Below are 13,297 nucleotides of genomic sequence, written 5' to 3' on the forward strand. Positions count from 1 at the left end.
GGGAACAGAGGTCTTCACTAGGAGGTTTTACAACACATACTCTTTCCTCCTCTTTTTTTAAAATTTTATTTTTAAGTAATCTCTACACCCAACGTAGGGCCTGAACTCACAACCCCAAGATCAAGAATCGCACCCTCTAAGGACAGAGCCGGCCAGGTGCCCCACAACAACACTTCTTTTTCCTTCTAATGGAAATGTGTTTCCTCCTCACTCTCCCACACCCCCTCCCCTGCGGGGCTCCAGGTTGTCCAGGTGAAGACCACACGCCCGTCAGTGAGGAGTTCCTGTTACCTCAGGAACAGGCTTCCACTGTGAGGGTTTCCTTAAGAGAGCTTATTCTTTTCAACAAATATCCGCCAGATTAGACTCTCAGTTAAATAGTATCTGCGGTGGGGAGAGGAGTCATTAAAACGTACTGAGACGGTTAGCAAACGGATCTGGGACTTTTCAGCTTGCTTATTCTGGTGAAATCAAAACCAACAGGCATTTTCAAGCCCCTGATCTGCCAACGCGTTGCACTAAGGAGTGGGGCTGGGATATGGATGAGCAAGAGAACAGCCCAGTCCTGTCCTCCATGATGTAGGTCCACAGACCCAGGGGAGCACAGGGGACAGCAGCTGACTGTGTCCAAGTAAGCCGGGGGGTGCTTGTGTCTGAACTGGGTTTTTAATTAAGTGGATATTTGACAGGCAAAGAAAGGGCATTTGGAGCTGAGGAGACTGTGACCAGTATGGGGTGGGAGGGAATGGTGCTGGGGCCAGGGAGAAGTTAGGGGTGACTGGAGGCCTGTGTCCTTGGGGAAGTGGTAGGGAGATGCAGCTGTTAAGGGAGCTTGAGGGCTGACTGCAAAGGCCCTGGGGCACCAGGCACCGGAGCCGGGCTGTACTTACAAGCAAAAGCAACCAGAAGTCATCGAATGTGTGCAGGCCTGATCTATTTCGTGTTTTAGGAAGGCAACCAGATGGACGAGAGAACATGGTAAGAATCAATCTGGAAGCATTAGAGGATCAAGACGAAGAAGGCTGCTTTAGACAAAGGGACATGTCTAGAGATACTTAGGATATAGAGCTGTGCCGAACTGGATACTTGACAGTACAGGAAGGAGTAAAGTCTGATAGAAAGCTTGCTGGTTTGGGAAAATAGGTGCCTACCACGCACTGTGCCAGGATACCTGAGGAGAAACAACGCTTTTATAAACTGCCTTCTGGTATCCTCTCAAGCAAGTCTAAGAATGGAATCGCCTAAAGATGCGGCAGAAGGCAAAAGGAAGAGCTAAAGGAGGGCATATATGAAGGGAGCTTTGTACTCTGTGCCCAGATGGTTTTTCTAAGGTCTGCCATTGTGCTGTTGGTGCCAACCACTGTCTGGGGTATAACGCGGGACTCACTCCAGACTCCCACATGAGACATTTCTGGGAGACCCATTGGATGAGAGCACACAAAGAATGCAATGCTGGAAGGACATCGAGGGGGAGCTCTCTAGGAAGCAGCTGGAGCTTGGATATCAGGAGACAGATGGGCTGGAAATCCAGGCTGCAAATAATTAGCATCCCGGAGCCACCTGAAGCTGGGGGCACAGATGAAATCACCCAAGGTGGGCCCAGGACAGGAACCCAAGGAACATCAGCATTTAGGGAGCAGCTGGGGAGGGTTGGCAGTGGAAATGAAGCATGAAGAGGACAAGGAGAGAGCAGAAAACAGGAATCTGCCATATGATGGATCAGGCAAGTAAAGCCCGTGAGGGGAAACTTGCACAGTGGGAACAAGGGGAAGTGGGCAGGAGGCGGTGTGTGGGCTGAAGCAACACTGGGCACGTTGCGAGTCAGGCAGTTACATCTGGACTCCTGTGCCCCTGTGTGCTAACTGCTCTCAATCCAGACCCAGTGCTTGGCCCACAACTCATGGCTCCAAGGGAGGCCGCCACCTCGACATTTTGGGGCTTGGGCTTTTGGGATCAGAGGTAAAGAAAGAAGGGTCTTGTAGCTCCCCTTCACTCATCTGTGGGCTAAGAGCTTTTGGACCACTAGGCCAATGCCACTCTTTGTTTTGCACTGAGAAAAACCATCAGCATAGATACCACGCCGAGATATTTCTGAGTGTGGCTTTGATCTTCCAGTAGCAACATTCCAGGAGAAAAAGAAGAAAAAAAAGCTGAAGAATCTGCTGCTTGTTGACTGAGAGATTGGGTGTTGTGCCAATTGATTAAAGTCCCCAGGCTCAGCAGGTCTGGGGAGAAAGCAGGGCCTTCCCTATCAGAAGAGCCGCATCACACATCTCATCCCGGCAAGCCGGCTGCCATCTTCATGACGGAGCACCTCTAATGGCTACCTTGTGTCAGCTGGAAATCTGACTTCACCTAAGGAACAAACAACAGTATGTCACAGTGTCACTAAGAGTTTCTGCACTTATGTGCACATCGTGAGCGAATCACATCTGTTAGAATTCTATCCTGTGTGCCAACACATTTTTTAAGACATGTATGACGTTTTAAAATCAGCTCTGAAGAATTTAATGTGGGAGTATGATGGAATGGGGTTGGAGAACTTAACCATGAGTCAACCATTCTTTCTACTTTTCATAATCACACTGCAACAATACATATATTAGTATTAATATATACATATCTTAGCATGCGTATTTCTTTGGTTAAATAAAAATCTCAATGGTCAGAAGGTTGATTTTAGAAGTTTTTAAAACCATGAATGAAACAAGATAGGGTAGTTATTAGCCTGAAATAAATCCAAGAAAATTATAGTCCTTTTGGTGGATTGGGACTAAATGCAGATTTTCTACGAAATAAAGAGGCATTTAACCCAGAATTTTTCTTTTTAGGAAACTGGTATTTTTAATTTGATTAATGACAGAAATCAACCATTTCCACATTTTGCCCTTTCCTCTTATCAATTCAGAAAATAGAATATATTCCCTCTGCTGTTGCTCCCCTTACCCCACATCTTCTTAATCTCATTAAGGCAGAATTTCTCAATAATAATAGTTAATGATAGTTTCTGATGAGAATTGGATCATTATAGAGATTGAGGAACATCCAACACTCACGATCAAAGACGGAGGTTACGTATATGAGGAAATCTGTGAAGTCTCATTTTGACAATTTTATTTTGACAACTTATTTCCCTTGTTAAAAATTTTTTTTTCTTCTGGCCTGAACTTGAACCATTAAGGGCATTTTTGTTCTGGATGTTTTGGTTCTCATTTATTTATTTACTAGTGCCTAAGGACTGCAATCATGCCACTGGCGCTTACCACTGTCTGCCATAGACGTGGGACTCTCACTCCAGGACCCCACACACCTGTGCCATTCTGGGAGATTCTTGGGGACTGCACTGGGCCTTGGGCTACCCAAGTGGGCTCTCAAGGGCAGGGATCTCAGATCCCGAAGAGGGATAATGGGAGAATCCTGTCTGGTTAGATTCTCCAGTCTCTCAGACCTGTACTAGAAAAATGTATTGAGAGTCTTCTAGTTGAAATTGTCTATTACATGTGGTGAGAACAATGTCACCTATTCTTTTTATTTGTCATGGTTCCCAAGAATCATGGAGATGTTTTTCAGACCGAAATATTGGGGAACTTACTGCCTTAAACTTTCCAGTCAGAGATGAAGGAGCTAAACATATGGCAAAAGCACATTGCTAGTTTAACCATTCTTTTTTATTTCCTAAGACTCAAGTGATTCTGAGTTAGAAGAGTAAACGCACACACAGTCCAGTAGAGCTTAGTGCTGGAATGCTCTAGAAGATTCTGATCCAGTGGTGTCTTGTTACGATATGAAAACCTGAAAGATCGATGTAGCTGCAACTTCATGTGGTGAAATAACGTGGGTATTTGAGAAATGTAATACTGACTATGAATTATAACATAACTTCCATGTATTATATTAGCCCTTCCGTTATTCCAGGTTCTCTATTTCCTGCTTTGCATATGTGCTCTCAAAGTCAAATCCGGGGATCAATCACAGTAGTTAGTCGTCAGCTACTTCTCAGGGTCAGCACATCTGCTTCTCCTCGCTTTCTTGCTTGCTACCTTCATTTCTATTTTGTTCATCTTGATGCATACACATTCTTTATCTTGACCCACTTCAAATTTCTTTTGCGAAGAGGAAGCATCCTGCAAACAGTTTTGGAACAATTTGTTTCTAAAGAGTAATTAGTTGTGAAGGCTTTAGTTCTTCTTCAGTTCTAAAGAAATCAATGTCTTCCTGGAAGGAAGACAACAGCCATTCTTGTTGAATTATTCTGCTAATGCTTGCTTTGTAAACACTGGTATTTTATGCAAACAAAATCGGAAAGTCTTGATTTGGGCCCTGTAGGGGCAAAGGTCTTCCTTCTAAGTATCCTCTGGTGGGCTTCCTGAGGGAGTCATTTCCACACCCCTGTGGATCACAAGGGACACCACGGGCTGGGTTGTCTCCTGGAATGAAGTCTAACTTACTCTCCTTTTCGATATAAACAGTGGGTGTTCGTATACGCATAATCTTTACTCTTGTACTTTCTGAACAGTTTATTTGTGGGGATATAGTATATGTGTGATCATTTCTTTAAGCTGTTTCATCTCTCCCTGAAGAGCCTTCCATAATTACTGCAAAATACTTTTGCACAATGACCCAACTGAAATATAAACTGTTCAAAAAGAATTTAGGTTTTCCGAGAGATGGAGAGTTGCCCATTGACAAGGACAGTGGCCTTTGGCGAGCTGGTTGTGCGGGAGCTGTCAGAAACCCGGGAGGGGTAATGAACACCTTCACTTAAGTTAGGGCAGCAAAAGCCACCTCCCGCGGGCTGCTCACTGGCTTCACCAGGGCGTGTTAAGCCGGGGTGGCTGCTGCCTCTGGAGCGGAGATTCCGTCATTAATCACGGCACACTGCCTTTGGGAGAGGCTTACGGGAAAGTAGGGAGGAGACATCAGGCTGGGTCGCCGCTCGGAAATCAGTGTTGTGGACTCACAGATCCTCTCATGAATTTCCAGATGCCTTCAATACACAACAGAAATACACAACAGAGCAAATGGTCCTGAGAGTCTGAAGGGGAAGGCAGTTCAGTTCAAAGTCGCGAAATGAGGGCTTTGTTATTAAGAGAGTCTCAATCTGGTAAGGCTCTCAGGTGAACCCAGTAGTCCAGACTTGATGTTTTTGTGTTTTATTGTTTGTTCTGGTGAGGCACTATTTTCATCCAGCAAGGGTAAGAGTCGGTGGAAAGGATGGACCTTAAGGCAATGGAAAGATTTTTATGTCTTATTTTCTACCTTGTACTGCCTGGAAAATGCTTCCCGTTGTAATGTCAAGTAGTACAAAATAAACCTGAGTGGTCTTGTGTATTTACACTGGGGCCTTAGTTTTGAAAAAAAATGGGTAAAACATTAGTAGAAAATATAATAAAATGGTACCAGTGGTTGTCTCTTTATGTTGGGGTTGTAAATGTTTCCTTTTGTTTTTCTTTTTTCTAAACTTCACGTACTAAATGAGAAATATTTATAATGAAACTGAAAGCTGGAAATAAAAATCCTAGCCTTACTTTGCAATTTATGCCACATATTTTTGTCCAGAAAATCCTATCAAATGTAATTAATAGTCTTCAACCTTGGGCGTAGGTGTCATCTGGGAACTTTTAGATTTTTCAGGGACCGTGAAGTCTGGCCTGCGGAGCTAATGCTCACCAAGGCTGAGGACCACTGAGCTGATGGTTGCCACAGACTTCCTCGTTAATCTGGATCTAACCCTCCTGTGAGGTCCATGACAAACAACTCTAGACTAGAATCACTGAAGCTGAAGGGAGTGTCTGCAGCTGCCCATGGTCACGAGTGGCGGATAACAGAGTGTGGTCTCGTGGGGGCATCCATTTGAACAGGAGGTCCCCCTGAGGTTTCCATGTCACTTATTAGCTTAATGGGAACTGGATAATAGTCAAAGGTAATTCTTTTTTTTTTTTAGATTTTATTTATTTATCTGTCAGAGAGAGAGAGAGGGAGAGAGAGTGAGCACAGGCAGACAGAATGGCAGGCAGAGGCAGAGGGAGAAGCAGGCTCCCTGATGAGCAAGGAGCCCGATGTGGGACTCGATCCCAGGATGCTGGGATCATGACCTGAGCTGAAAGCAGCTGCTTAACCAACTGAGCCACCCAGGCGTCCCTCAAAGGTAATTCTTAATGCAATATTCATCCAAATTCATTTTTCCAAAAGAAGTGCAGATCTCATAACACTCTCAGAAATGGGAGAGGATTGGGCACCTGGGTGGCTCAGTGGGTTGAGCTGCTGCCTTCGGCTCAGGTCATGATCTCAGGGTCCTGGGATCGAGCCCCGCATCGGGCTCTCTGCTCAGCAGGGAGCCTGCTTCCCTCTCTCTCTCTCTCTCTGCCTGCCTCTCTGTCTACTTGTGATCTCTCTCTGTCAAATAAATAAATAAAATCTTTAAAAAAAAATAAATGGGAGAGGATTTGTGAAATAAAATATATATGGGACACTAGAGGTTGGAGCTCACCTATTCCAGTGACTGATATTAATGAATAGATCAATCATGACAACTTTTTTTCTTCTTAAAGATTTTACTTGTTTGAAACAGTGAGACACAAGCAGTGGGAGCAGCAGAGGGAGACAGAGAAGCAGGCTCCTTGCTGGGCACAAACCTTGACTCCGGGCTCAATTCCAGGACCCCAGGATCATAACCTGAGCCAAAGACTTAACCAACTGAACCATCCAGGCGACCCAACCATGACAACTTTTAAGCTAAATATTCAGGAAGGCATCTTTTTAGCTAAATGTGTGTGTGGGGCGGGGGGGTGGAGTGGATGGTGGGGTGGCAGTGGTAGTGATGGTGGCCAGGATCTGAAACTATAATATGGGAAGTGACACAAATTCCTTAAGGCTTGGACTGCAATAAAGATAAGAGATGTAGGGGCGCCTGGGTGGCTCAGTGGGTTAAAGCCTCTCCTTCGGCTGGGGTCATGATCCCAGGGTCCTGGGATTGAGCCCCGCATTGGGCTCTCTGCTCGGCAAGGAGCCTGCTTCCTCCTCTCTCTCTCTGCCTGCTTCTGCCTACTTGTGATCTCTGTCTGTCAAATAAATAAATAAATAAATAAAATCTTAAAAAAAAAGATAAGAGATGTAAATCAACAAATGGAGATTTTGATCTAAAAGTAAGATCAGGGGACGCCTGGGTGGCTCAGTTGGTTAAGCAGCTGCCTTCGGCTCAGGTCATGATCCTAGAGTCCTGGGATCGAGTCCCACATTGGGCTCCTTGCTCGGCGGGGAGCCTGCTTCTCCCTCTGCCTCTGCCTGCCTTTCTGTCTGCCTGTGCTCGCTCTCTCTCCCTCTCTCTCTGACAAATAAATAAAATCTTAAAAAAAAAAATAAAAAATAAAAGTAAGATCAGGGGCACCTGGGTGGCTCAGTCAGTTAAGCATCTGCCTTAACCTCATGTCATGATCCCAGGGTCCCAGGATTGAGCCCTGCCCTGCATCGGGCTCCCTGCTCAGCGGGGAGCCTGCTTCTCCCTCTTCTGCTCCCCCTGCTTGTGCTCTTTTTCTGTCAATTAAATAAATTAAATCTTTAAAAAAATAAAGGTAAGATCATTGTCTATGTAAAATCTTCTCTCTTAATTATCATCTCCATAGGAAAAGAAAATATTTTCAGATTCTAGAGGCTATCATAAATGAAAATTTCCCGAAATCCAGGCGTCCAGACAAGCAAATTCATTTTCAATTGAGTGAATAGGAAACACAGATAGGGTGTCCCTCAGCTACTGCTCCCCTTCCCAGGAGTTGCCCACGGTCAAGCCCAGCAGCTGCAGTCACACTTGCCTTCCTGGCTACATTTTAAGAGACTACCAGTGGGTCGAGCAGAGTCTCGATCCTAGAGTTTGGAATTCGGACTGAGCGGCTAGGAAGTCATTCCTGCAGGTCAATGAACAGAGGACACCAGGGAGTGAGGGGAACCGTGTGGGTCACGTGCACATATAAGCAGTGATTGCCGGCTTGCTGAGATGGTCACGTGCACATATAAGCAGTGATTGCCGGCTTGCTGAGATCAACGGAGTGGACAACGTGAGGGAACTCGAGCGAGGGAAGCTGACTGCTGGCTTTTTGGTCCAGTCCTCTGCGGGTCCCGGCTCTGCTTGATGTCCTTGGAGTCCATTAGCCATCTCAAGAGCCTTCCATAATGGCCTTTTTTTTTTTTTAAGATTTTTATTTATTTATTTGACAGAGAGAGAGATCACAAGCAGACGGAGAAGCAGGCAGAGAGAGAGAGGGAAGCAGGCTCCCTGCTGAGCAGAGAGCCCAATGCGGGACTCGATCCCAGGACCCTGAGATCATGACCCGAGCCGAAGGCAGCGGCCTAACCCACTGAGCCACCCAGGTGCCCCCATAAGGGCCTTTTTGCTTCAACTAGTTTGAAGTGATGTCTTTACCAAAGGGCCTTGACTAGAAAAAATGGTAACCAAAGCAAACTGCCTAACCTGGCCAGTAATTAACACTGAGAAAGAAACGTAAATGGAAGAAACATTAAGGATGTATTAGTCATTTCTCTCTGCTGAAAATTTTAGAGCAATCATTCTTAGCTTTTTGGGGTTCTATCAGTAGAATTCTTTAAGAAGTGGATGGAAGTTATAGACCTTCTCTTTAAGGGAAAAAAACACATTTTGCATATAATCCACGTCCACAGGATAAATACTACTTAAGTAATCAGTGTTTTGATTTGAGCCTTAATAAATGTAGACATATACCTGTCATTCTCATTGTGTCACCCACTTAGATTATAAGCTTGTTTCTAAAGGAGGAAACCAGTTTTCTCTGTAAATTCTAGTTCCTTTAACTTCATGGCTCAATCAGAATTACTCAATGAAGTTATGATCTGTTAAATTATGGGTATGTATGGTATCATAATACTTTTTTATAATATTAAAATACTTTTTGAATGCAAATCATGATCTGTGCCCCAAACATAAATGTCTTATTAAGGAGGATTGAGAGTACTTCACATTGACATGGAATGCCCTCTTCTGAGGCTAATATTTTCTTCTCTCTTTTAAACTTGTAATTTATCGAAGGGCCCAAGTAGCTACACGTCAGCTTGTATTTGAATTTAGTCTCTACTAGCTACCACATAACCCTGGTCAAGTTCTCTAGTCTTTTGAGACTGAATTTCTTCATTGGCAAATGAGGTCAACAATGGTATAGAATCATAAGGTTTTTGTGAGGTTTTAGTAAGATATTCCACTTAAAGCACTTGGCAAAATGCCTAGCACAAGATAACAAATATTAATTTATTATCTAGATAAACTGACATAGAAATTTAGTCACAATATACTGTGAACTTGCTTCTCTTGAAAGGCCTCGTCTCCTGACTTGTCCTCATCTTACACTGATAGGGTAAGGGCCAGGACGTATTTAGGGTCAAGGTCCACTCAAGGCTTTCTTCCTTTGTGAAATTCCCTCCCTCTCCTAGGCAGAACGAGCGACCTCTTTAGGCTTCCCTGGGTATTCCTCCTCACTGAGCTGGAATCCACTGTATAGTTGGGCTCCATCTCCAGACTCTGAGACAGGGACCGAATTATTCTCCTCCTCTGTATCCCATAAGATAATTTGTAGAATAAATACATGAGTAAAGATGCACAGAGCCAACAGTGAAGGAGATTCTTGCCCTTCCCCTCTCATTGATCAGATCCTGAGGGAGAGCAGAAGTGAAGAGGTTGGTATGAGAATAAGAAGGAACTTACAAACAGGGAAAGACTGACAGTTCTATAGCCATGGTAACGAGGAGCCACCAACAACTCGTTTTAAGTCTCTTCAATCTATCCGTGACAACTAGCCGAAGTGAACACGCTTTTGCAAACCAACTGGTGTTGGCTCTTGCTTATGAAAATCAGCCAATAAATTAGGATGGACCTATTCCAGTAAAAACACCCGAGTACCAGCCAATCCATAGGTCTCACCTGAGCAGCCACGCTTCAACAGATGATGTCAACTTACTCACACTTCTGAAAGTCCATCAATCCCATGAATTCCACACTTCTCAAAAACCCTACATGAGATCAGCAGCCTGCTCTGTTCCTGGAGATCAGGCCTGGCAAGCACCGCTCTCCCTGACTAGAGCCAGCCACAAATTCAGTTTTGTCCTTTTATTTCAGATAGTGGGAAATAATCTCATCATCCTTTCCCAATTCTGATGTAGACAATTTTTGTATTTAGATAAGTTTCATGTAACATAATTCACAATATTATACATTTTAGCGTATACAACTCAGTGATTTTAAGCATATTCACACAGCTGTGCAATCATCATCCCTGTTCAATTCCAGATTATTTCCTTTATCCTAAAAGGAAACTTTGGACTTCCCAATTGCCAGTCTCTTCACCACCTGCCAACCGCCAGTCTACTTTCCATCTCTGGATGGAGATGTTCTTGATACATCAGATGAATGGAATCATACAGCATGTGGCCTTTTGGGTCTGGCTTCCTTGTTGAAATGTTTCAACCTTCCTCCATGTTGGAGGTGGATCCATACTTCACTCCTTTTCATGGCCAAATAATAGTCCACTGTATGGACAGAATACATAGTTTTTAAATCCATTCTTCTGTAAATGGATACTTGGGTTGTTTCTACCTTTTGGTTATTGTGAATAATGCTGCTATGAACATTGGTGTACAAATATCTGTTTGTGAGCACCTGTTTTCAACTTGACCTTTTTTTTTTCAGGACTTTGACTGTATCACTTAGGGTTGCCTCACTGGCTAGGTCAGAGGAATATGCGACTCTCGCTCTCGGAGTTGTGAGTTTGAACCCCACACTAGGTGTTGGGATTACTTTTAAGATAAATTCTGGAAAATAAATAAACAAATAAACCATCCTACTGCCTTCTAGCCTCCATGATTTTTTTTTTATTACTCAAAAATAAAATAAAAAAGTTAAAAATAACTTCATTTTTAAAATTTAGTTTTCTCGGGGCGCCTGGGTGGCTCAGTGGGTTGGGCCGCTGCCTTCGGCTCAGGTCATGATCTCACGGTCCTGGGATCGAGTCCCACGTCAGGCTCTCTGCTCAGCGGGGAGCCTGCTTCCCTCTCTCTCTCTCTCTGCCTGCCTCTCTGTCTACTTGTGATCTCTGTCAAATAAATAAATAAAATCTTAAAAAAAAATAAATAAAAATAAAATAAAATAAAATTTAGTTTTCTCACTCTGTGCTGTGCCTTCAACATTTTCATGATTTTCTGGTCCTCAATAAGAAAAGCACACTTTGATCCTGTCACGAACAAACTTAGCGCACATGGGACCACCACAGGTCCTGCTGACGTGTTTTTTCATTTTAGACAATTTCATAAGAACAGTAGGTCTCTAGGGGCGCCTGGGTGGCTCAGTGGTTAAAGCCTCTGCCTTCGGCTCAGGTCATGATCCCAGGGTCCTGGGATCGAGTCCCACATTCGGGCTCTCTGCTCGGCAGGGAGCCTGCCTCCTCCTCCTCTCTCTCTCTGCCTGCCTCTCTGCCTACTTGTGATCTGTCTGTCAAAAAAAAAAAAAAAAAGAACAGTAGGTCTCATGGCATGAACTCCTCGAATTGGCCTGGGCACACGCCACATGCGGATTTTGGTGCTTTCCCAACCCTCTTGGTACAAAGTGAAATTATCCTACCACCAGCGGTTCAGGACAGCCTAGTTTTGCTAGAGGCTGTATCACAGGACAGCCTACAGTAGTATGTTAGGTGCTGGACTGTTCTGGATGCCTATGGATTTCACCCCCAGAAGGGGAAAAAGCTCCATGATTTCCAATGAGAAATCAGCCAGTAAGTTTACTGAGGATCCATTTGCTGTGATGAGTTGCTTATCCAGAACAGGCAAATCTAGATTCTGAGAGCAGATTGGTGGCTGCCAGGGTTAGGAGGAAGAAGGAACGAGAAATAGTGCTCATGGGCGTGGGGTTTTCTTTTTGGAGTGATGAAAACATTAAAAAGGAAATTAGTGATGATGATTGCCTAGCTCTATGAATGTAGTAAGATCTCCCAAATTGTCCACTTTGAAAGGATAAATTATGTCTTGAGCTGCTATAGAAAAATCTAAATTGGATGTCTCAAAGGTATCTCAGAATCAGTGTGCCCAATATCAAATCCTTGTTCTTTTCATACCAAACCCTGTCTTCTTCCTGTGCTCTCTAGAGCTCAGAGTGGACCACCACCCATCTACTTCCACAATAGAAACCCTGGGTCATGCTTGCCACCTTGTTACTCCATTCTCCCAATATTTAGTCCATCCTTGAATCCTATCAATTTTACCTCTTAAATGGCTCTTTAATTTTCCCATCTGCCCCTATCTTTAACGGTCCATCCTCCAGCCACCCTCTCTCGTTAACAACCCCTCTCATCCGGCTTCCTCACTTACACTCTCTCGCCCCTCTTCAAGTTGCCATCCCCGCAGCAGCTGGCAGCACTGGACTGCTCAGCAGATAGACCAGGCACTTACCAACCACATCAGCAAAGCAGGCCACTTACAAATTGAGGCAAACTTCTTGGAAATTTTTGATATTTTCTATCAGTTAGGATACAGCATTTCTCTAAGTAACAGAAAAACCAGCTCACACTTCCTGAGATAGTGGGAAAATGTATTATCTCATCTATCAAGCCCTGAGTAAGGCAGGATCCACAGTTAAGCTCAGTCATGTCTTGAAGCACCTACATTTTTTTCCCTACTGCCATTCTGCCGCCTCCCCTCATGGTGGTACGGGGCTGCCAGCATCAAATAGGAAGCATAGTTCCCCTATTCACATCCAGTGATGGAAGGAAAAGCTCCCTCAAGGATAAGTTCTTCCCTTAGCTTGTATTAGGCAAATTTAACTTATAGGCATACCTGTGGACCAGGGAAAGACCAAACACTCACTCATTAAGGTCTGGACTGATTAAGGCATGGACTGATTAAGGTCTACCTGTGGACTGGATGGACAGCTGAATAAAATTTGAGAATCTGCTGAGGAGGAGGAAGACAGGAATGGGCACTTAGCCTTTATCCAGTAATATGGCTCTTCTTTTAGGCAAGACTTGAAACATAGGGAAAGGGCCCTAATATATTGCAGAAGGAGGAAGCTAACTTTAGGAAAATATCATTTACGGCATGAGGTTTCCCCCTTCATATTTCAATATTCAAAACTCAAATGCATTTTCTGTCATCTGGCACAAACAAAATTTAACAATTTATCCGTAATTCAGTAAAGAGCTTCCCAATTTTTCTTACTGCGTTACGATAAAGTTAAATGTAAAGATTATCATACGGGATCAAGAATGGGTCCTTGTTTTTCAAACATTTCTTT

The 13,297-nt window shown here is 44.0% G+C and overlaps 1 pseudogene; it reads right to left on the reverse strand.

The window, feature by feature from the left end:
- The window catches only part of LOC111144459, a 152,779-nt pseudogene that overhangs the window by 135,229 nt on the left and 4,253 nt on the right, over nt 1-13,297 (reverse strand).

The sequence above is a fragment of the Enhydra lutris genome, unplaced genomic scaffold (genome assembly GCF_002288905.1).
Source record: "Enhydra lutris kenyoni isolate GAN:26980312 unplaced genomic scaffold, ASM228890v2 scaffoldscaffold11, whole genome shotgun sequence".
NCBI classification, from domain to species: Eukaryota; Metazoa; Chordata; class Mammalia; order Carnivora; family Mustelidae; genus Enhydra; species Enhydra lutris.